An 8,621-nucleotide genomic window follows, 5' to 3' on the forward strand; every position below is an offset into this window, starting at 1 on the left:
TAGTGTTTTATTACATTTTAACTGTAAACTTAACAGTTGAAGCTTTTCTTCAACTACTGTTAGTAGTAACAGGTTGTTGAAACCTATGTTAATTTAACTGCCCAATTGCATGCAGTTAAATCATTTAACTCTCTGTTAGCATAGAAGTATTCAATATGGCTGGTGCGTTAGATGCTGAACACATATATCTGGATTATTTAGAAAATATCCATGTATACATAAACAGAGCGGATGATTTCTGTGATTTGACAGAACAGAAGTTCATACAAAGGTATAGGCTATTTTCTGCCAAGCCTCACTTTTCGCTTTCAACTTAGATCCGTTTGTTTGGTTTATTCTCATTAATTAGTTTATACTGGGAAATAATTTCCAGCAGAAGGTTTCTTTCGAACGAAGAGAAATTAGTCCCACGATTTCTATTTGTTCCGGTGTTTTCCATTTCACAACAGCAATACCAATACGCCGCTCCTCTCTGAATCAAACAACGGAAACAAGCGAGAATCGCAATTGTCAGAGTTTAGAAAACAGAAGTGAGCCTATACTTGGTTATAGGTTATGGTTAAACTCTACAATCTCTGGTCCTAACAGAGAGTGAAAAAACAGAATGTTAAAATGTGAAATGTAAAGTTGAAGAAACGCAATATTTTTAACAGCAATTCATACTTTTAACTTACAGTTAATTAACGCTATGTTTGGTGCATTTTAACAAAGGTTGAAGAAATCTGGCCTAGGTCTCTCCACTCGGAAAATATGAAATCGCACCCTGATTGCATGCTTCCAACTTCGATTATATTATTAAGATTTAATAACAATTTTTTTTCTTGTTTTATTTTTGTGGTAATTACGCATTTTTATTTATTTTATTTTTTACTCGTTTTTGTATTTAGGCTACTTATTTTGCAGTCGTGCATAGAAAACATGCTTCTAAAGAAAGTTCCTCTAGGTATGCATATAACGAAGTTTTTTACTTTTCTGTTTCAAAACATCCGCTCATAGTTTTCTTTTCAGTGCAGTCTATTGAATTAAGTTTATGGCATATAGGATCTGCCTCGTTATGTTAATTTCTCTCCTTTTTCTTAACGTAGTCTACAACCGCCGCACTTCTTGAAAACTTAATTTCGGCAGTCTATTATTAGTAACTTATTATTCTCTGCAATGTCCATGTTTCACTCTAATGCAGCCGTGGCGAAAACGTGACTCGCGAGACATTGTGGCTCGCAGTGATAGCTGTGCATTTCGCTTGCTTCTAACCTCCGCCAACCCCCACCCTCTCACTCACTGGAGTCAAACTTCGTTCCATTTGTATTTGTCTCTGACCTGCGAGTGGCATATGTCTCTCTCGAAACCATGTACGAAAGTTCCAAGTAGGATGGATAGGAGGACGTATTTTTTTTTCTGTCAATATGATGAGAATATTAAATGTATGATTTGTTCACAAGTATTACGAATAAAACGGTTGTATAACATAAAATGACATTATACTACATGTTACTGATGAAACATTAAAAGGTTAAGTGTTATTGTTGTTATCATCATCATCATCATCATCATCATCATCTTCATCACCATCTCTGTACGTCGACCCTTTTTCAGCAGATGTACGAATAATGCGGTTAGCTCTTCAATTTGAACTCACTGATTTACTATGAGATGTCAAATGAAAGCTACTTAGATGTAAGGACTTGACGAATGTTGAACTTTCAAATCTTTGCCAAAAAATAAATATCCGAAGCTTCGTTCTTTCGCTTGCTCTGTTGAAGCCATGTTCGCTACAACTTACGTTTGTGAAAAATTATTTTCAACAATTGAAATAGTAAAAACCAAATTTAGATCACGGCTGACAGAAAAATACATCCGTGATCAACTACGACTGGCACTAAGTGACATAATTCCTGATTTTGAAACTTTGTCGCAGAGATATTCCGAAGACAGTTAATTTTAGGTTGTGATATTGTTAATTTATTGTTCATTTCTTTCTTCGTTACACGTACTAAACATTAGTTTGTAGCCTTGTACTGTATAAAATTATATTTAAGTGCTTGACGTAAGGAAAATGAAAATCCGTTAATAAGTCAGACAGTTGCTTCACTTACCCTTCGGGTGTCCGCCTCCCTCCATAGGTGCTATGCACGTTGGAGGTTACACAGTGGCTCGGCGCACGATTACATTTTCGCCACCGCTGCTCTAATGATTTGACGTAAAGAAATTAATAAAGGGAATTGTTGTGGTGTTTAATCAACTGTCCGAAAACAGGTTGGAACCTCATAAGTGACATCAATAAGGCATCACTCACGAGGCAACTAAGCAGAAAGAAGATAATAGGGTTGGGTGGGCCAGTTTCTTTCCCTCTCCATTGCATATACCGCTGACTAGTACCATATTACACTAATCAGACTTCAGATTTGTACAAAGAATATTGTTCTTGCTCTAACAAATGCCGTCAAGTGAGATATTATTTGTATTTAATAATGATGATAATAATAATAATAATAATAATAATAATAATAATAATAATAATAATAATAATATAGGGTGTTCTCTTACATTCCATACTAGTGGATTATAGTGATTTTTTAGCTCTCAGGTTGAATTTTCTTTTACCAACTTTGTTTCGAATTTCGGGTACTGTCAAATATTACAACTGGCAGTTATTTTCTAACTGTTATGTTGGCAAGAACAATTTCGGTTTATAGTAAAGGAAACTGATGAAAATGCAAGCAAGTAAATACATTTTTAGGTTAGGTCACATGAATCGTAAACTGTTTAGTGAAAGCAATGAATTTCATGTTGTCAGAGAAAATAAATTTTAATATTAGATCATACTAATCACTAGGACTAGGATTTTGATGAAATTACATCTTTTTTCAAGTAAACCAGAAACATAGCTGCTTAAGTATTTATATGTTATGTGATAAACTGAGTGTTTTAAGACATATTTGTTAGGGCATTTTTTTTTTGCATTTTTTGCCAGTTTCAACTCATAAGAGCATTTTTTGTTTTATTCGGTCATTTTTGAGGCATTTTCATTTAATTTTGTCCATAAATCCTCATTATTAATGTAAAATAATGTTTATTTCCTTTGATATTTTCTCTGCATATTTTGTCCATTAATACTCATTATTTTGTAGAATATTTTAATCTTTTCTTACACAATATTGTCATTTTAACGTAGTACACCCAATGTAATGGATCAGTCCAACCACTCCTTCAATATAGACTCCTCCATACCTGCTATTCCGGATAAGAGTGGCCTTGTGGTGGACTACATGGAAACTACATCAGGTAAAATAATTAATTTAAGTGTACTACTTAGAAATAATTATGTAAAATTAAATAAACTTAAATGTTGGTACTAGAATTTAATTTAATTACTAGTCTAAATATTAAGTAGTACAAAACCTCTTTTTCTACTAAGCCAATTATGTAAGATCAATTTTAGGGCATTTTTAAGGGATTTTTTTTAAAGATTTTTGGGTCATAAATGCATTGTTTTTAGGACATTTTTTCATGATTTATAAGTCATCAAAATCCTAGCCCTACTAATCCCAACATAATATGCGAGAAGTCCAGGAGGAAAATATAATATTTCATATATTATTGAACCATTTAGGAAACACATCGCAGCATAAAAATGAGATGTGGTAAATAAGCAAGACATTGTTATTGTTAATAATAATAATAATAATAATAATAATAATTACTATTATTATTATTATTATTATTATTATTATTATTATTATTATATAATAAAATTCTGAGTGTTATAAAGTTTTAACAGCGTGTTCACTGCAATTCATATTTAAAATGAAATCGTAATGGGAAGGAATACAATGAGATACTGAGATTAAACTCAATTGACAATAATGAGATGACCGCGACGATTATCTTACGATAGTAATTCCATACGAAGAAACTGTTGTAGCTGCTGAAACATTTGAGACTCGGTTCTCTGGTATACAAGACTACAAGAGCCGAGATGCATCAAAGCAGCGTGTAGTGCACCGTAAACTCCTCGTCATTTCTGTACTCCTGGCCATTCCTGTCGGTGACGAGGAGACCTGTCGTTAACATAACGTGGGTTAGTAGTTGATTATTTCAAGCAAAACAGGCCGCACAATAGCTGTCGGTCGACTGTGGCTGTGGCAACAGCACACGTCATTTATATTTGTGATGATAAAACAGAAAAATACAAAGAACTTCAGTCTCAAAGACTTCCTGCTTACCGCAGTGTAGTAGTGTAGTGTGTGTGTTCTTTTTCATAGTCCATTTTATGACATTTATTGATTCCCTGCCGCAATAATATGGGACAATATGTTTACTACATGCAATATTGCTCTTTTTACAGATATACAACTTTTACGTTATCAGTTCTACAATAATTTCACATGGAGTAGGCCTTCAAAATGGGATAAAATATAATTCATTGTAATTGATCTAATGTAAGGAATGTAATATTGTAGGCTATGCTATGTAGGCCTACTTTTTGTGAACTTAATTAAATTTTTAGTAAACTTTGTTCTTTTGACTAAAAATAGTATTTGTTAAATGGCCAATTTTCTGTTTTGAATGTTGAAGCTGTTAAAATATCCCGTAATATATTTATGTGAATATTCCGGGAACGGGAACGTGAGTGTTGGCCAAGTTTTAACTTTGCCGTTCTCGTTTCCCACTAGATTTACTCTGTTGTCATCAAAAAGCTATTTGGTCGTCATATATTTTGCAATAAGGAGGCCGTGACAATTTCTTCTTCATTCATTGGTTGTAACGTCCAGAAATTCAGTAGAATCACTTTCAATATATTATGGTACGTGTATATGTGACCAGATTACCACGTGAATTGAATTCTTAAATATTCCGTGCCATACATTTTGAAGTTGGTTAACCTGTGCTCATGTTGGCTGGCTTATACTCATGAGAAAACGCCATTGGTCAATTGTACACAAATAACATCAGAATGCGTAATATCGCCTTTACATATCGTTATTGACATGCATATCGATTTGCATGGCCGTTTCCGTTCTCGATTTATTGTGAATAAAAAATCTTCAGGTCCACGTCCTACGCTTCCCGTTCTCGACCTGGTTGTCGTTCCCGGTTTATTGTGGACCAGCCTTTATACTGTATACTGACCAGTCTCAAGCCTTTTCAGAGGGGCCAGAAGAACGGGTAGGGGAAACCGGGATGCGATATAACTACTCGGACGGACAGTACAGTAGGTCTTCCCGGATGTCTTCTCAGGTCAATAGTACATCATTCTTTAGGGATCCTTTCTGGTGTCATTCTGTTAACATGTTCTGCCCACTGCTTCCTATAATTTTATTTGTGATTTTTTCTTTTAGGGAAAATAACTTATCTCCAGTTCTTTTCTTCTGGTTTTCCCTACTTTTCATATATATATATATATATATATATATATATATATATATATATATTCATAGTCTTGCTTTTTCTTCTGTTTTTATTGTGCTGGAAATTAATCTCGATAGTATGCAGTGTCTCACTCGATACAGTCCGATAAGTCTTAGCTATTCTTGTATTATGCCTAATCAGTCCTTGGACCTTATTACTCTTTTTTTCTATGAAATATGAGTGAGTCGTGTGTGTAATAATAATAATAATAATAGTAATAATAATATGTTTGCCTGTATTATTATTATTATTATTATTATTATTATTATTATTATTATTATTATTATTATTAAGGTCTATGTATCACCAATTCCATTCTTGCGTTATTCCTTTTTCTAATTTTCTAGAGCCTTCTATATCTTAAATTGTGTTAGAGATAAACCACAGCCTTGTCGTAAACTTTTTGTTACGGGTACTTAATTACTTACTTACTTACTTACCGGCTTTTAAGGAACCCGGAGGTTCATTGCGCCCTCACATAAGCCCGCCATTGGTCCCTATCCTGAGCAAGATTAATCCAGTCTCTATCATCATATCCCACGTCCCTCAAATCCATTTTAATATTATCTTCCCACCTACGTCTCGGCCTCCCTAAAGGTCTTTTTCCCTCCGGCCTCCCAACTAACACTCTATATGCATTTCTGGATTCGCCCATACGTGCTACATGCCCTGCCCATCTCAAACGTCTGGATTTAATGTTCCTAATTATGTCAGGTGATGACTACAATGCGTGCAGTTTAGTGTTGTGTAACTTTCTCCATTCTCCTGTAACTTCATCCCTCTTAGCGCCAAATATTTTCCTAAGTACCTTATTCTCAAACACCCTTAACCTATGTTCCTTTCTTAAAGTGAGAATCCAAGTTTCACAACCATAAAGAACAACCGGTAATAGAATTGTTTTATAAATTCTAACTTTCCGATTTTTTGACAGCAGACTGGATGATAAAAGCTTCTCAACCGAATAATAACAGGCATTTCCCATATTTATTCTGTGTTTAATTTCCTCCCGAGTGTCATTTATATTTGTTACGGGTACATAAACAAATATTTTATAGTATATTGCGATACTAGGTTGGTAAGTGCTCTGTAACAGAGGCGAGGGTAATTTTGAAAAAAAAAAAAAAAAAAAAAAAAAGAGGCGCTTGCGCAGAGTTTTTTAATTCCCGAGACTGTTATATGCTTAACGCCCATGTATTGCATTTTTTTTTTGCACAATCATAATTTACATCTTTATTTTATTTATTATGTATTTCAGTTATGTATTAATTTTGAACTGAACGTCTGTTATTTTGTTAATGGCAATGTGTAATTTTTTAAGTGACCGTGTTTTTATATTCTTTTGTTTTATTTGTTGAATACGACCACAGTCTAATATCATATAGTCACGAAGCTTGAGGTGATTTTTTAAATTTTTCGCGATACAGCGCTCCAAGCGGTTAGCAACTGAGAGTACTAGTAACAGTAGACTGTGCGGGTACTATTTCGCATAGTCTGTGATGAGGCGATAGTAGCGATCCTAATGGCCAGCAACTAGAGTTCAACTGTTATTGGATGCATATTCCCTACGTATTAACCTTCGTGACTGTATATACTACACTTTTACATGTATTGTTCTAATAAATAAAAAAAGCTATTGCAATATACGAAATTGAATTGTAGGAATATTTTGTATGAAAGTTTAAAATTTAAAACATATTATGGATTATATGAACAATAGTTTTGATGATGAGTTAGGTAACGAAATTGAAGACGCGTTCAGAAAATAATTGGAGGTATGTCTGCCTGTTAAATCTAGAGAAAGATATGGGAAGACATAGCCTACAGTTCTTTTAAAAATGGCTAAATGATAAAAAATTAAGTATTCATGAGAAAACATTGGTTGCTTATAAAGTTACAGCTTGTTCTGTCAGAGTTCTTGTTCTTTTAATTTACAAGTGACTGTTTCTCAAGTTTGTAGAGAATTTACTTACAGCACCTGGATTTTTATTCATTCATAGTGTTCTGCCCAAGGGCAGGTCTTTCACTGCAAACCCAGCATTCTCCAGTCTTTTCTATTTTCTGCCTTCCTCTTTGTCTCTTCATATGACCTATATATCTTAATGTCCTCTATCATCTGATTTCTTCTTCTTCCCTGAACTCTCCTCCCGTTCACCATTCCTTCCACTGCATCCTTCAGAAGGCAGTTTCTTCTCAACCAGTGACCCAGCCAATTCCTACCTTACCTGTGTTGTAATTTACTTACTGCACTGTTATTTCCAACGTTTCCGTAGTAACCCTTGAACGTGTTGTATCTTCAAGTTACATGACATGGAACAATGATGGCAAGAATGCAAAAAAGAGATATTGTGCAAAAATTAATTTGTTAGACTGAGGAAACGGAAAGTTTTAATCCAAGAGATGATTATGATAATGAAAATTATGTTTGTAATCATAATTATACATTATATATTAACAAGTATTGGTGTTCCTTGTGTTTTGCTAAATTTAATTTACTGATCTTGATCAACTAGATTTTTTTATAAATCTTAATTATACGTATTTTGCAATTGATGCCCTGACATTCCGTTCAATCTAGTGCATGTTTATAGTTGTATAAAAATATATTGAAACCTGTACTATTCGAAGGAAAAAATGCATTTACACAATTAATGCAAAGAAGTCTCAATTTACATATTTTTTTATATCCATTGAACATGTTAAAACCTACTCCACATACTTTACCTTCACTAAAATGTTCTTATAAGCATTTTATTTTCTTATAATGTAAATGAAAGTAATAATAATTTATGCGCATTGCTTATTGGAACCTAATTTCCACAGATTACGCATCATTCTTAAATTTATAAAAATTAATGGCAGCGGTGGGATTCGAACCCACGCCTCCGAAGAGACTGGTGCCTTAAACCAGCGCCTTAGACCGCTCGGCCACGCTACCACGAGTGCGTTTGCTGTCCAATAATAATTGTAGTGTATATTTTGTTGGCACTGACGTAGTTTTAATTTTATCTCGCGTTTTAGCGTTTTTATGATTAGTTATCTACATTATAGGAGTAGTTTATACAAAGGTGAATCAGTCCATTACGTCATATCCTGGAATACACTGGAATCACTTCTCTTTTGGAACGTTACGAGTTGAAAGTTAACATCTAACTTCTCCTACGTTCCTGATACCGTTGCTTCCTTCAGGACCACTAACAACAACAGCACTTGCT

General features: G+C 33.9%; 1 non-coding gene across 1 annotated transcript; it reads right to left on the reverse strand.

Annotated features, from left to right (window-relative positions):
• Positions 1-8,262: 8,262 nt before the first annotated feature.
• Positions 8,263-8,344, reverse strand: TRNAL-AAG (transfer RNA leucine (anticodon AAG)). Its single transcript has one exon. It is a non-coding gene; the product is annotated as a tRNA-Leu (tRNA).
• Positions 8,345-8,621: the final 277 nt, after the last annotated feature.

Source organism: Periplaneta americana, chromosome 12 (assembly GCF_040183065.1).
Source record: "Periplaneta americana isolate PAMFEO1 chromosome 12, P.americana_PAMFEO1_priV1, whole genome shotgun sequence".
In the NCBI taxonomy this organism is placed as follows: domain Eukaryota; kingdom Metazoa; phylum Arthropoda; class Insecta; order Blattodea; family Blattidae; genus Periplaneta; species Periplaneta americana.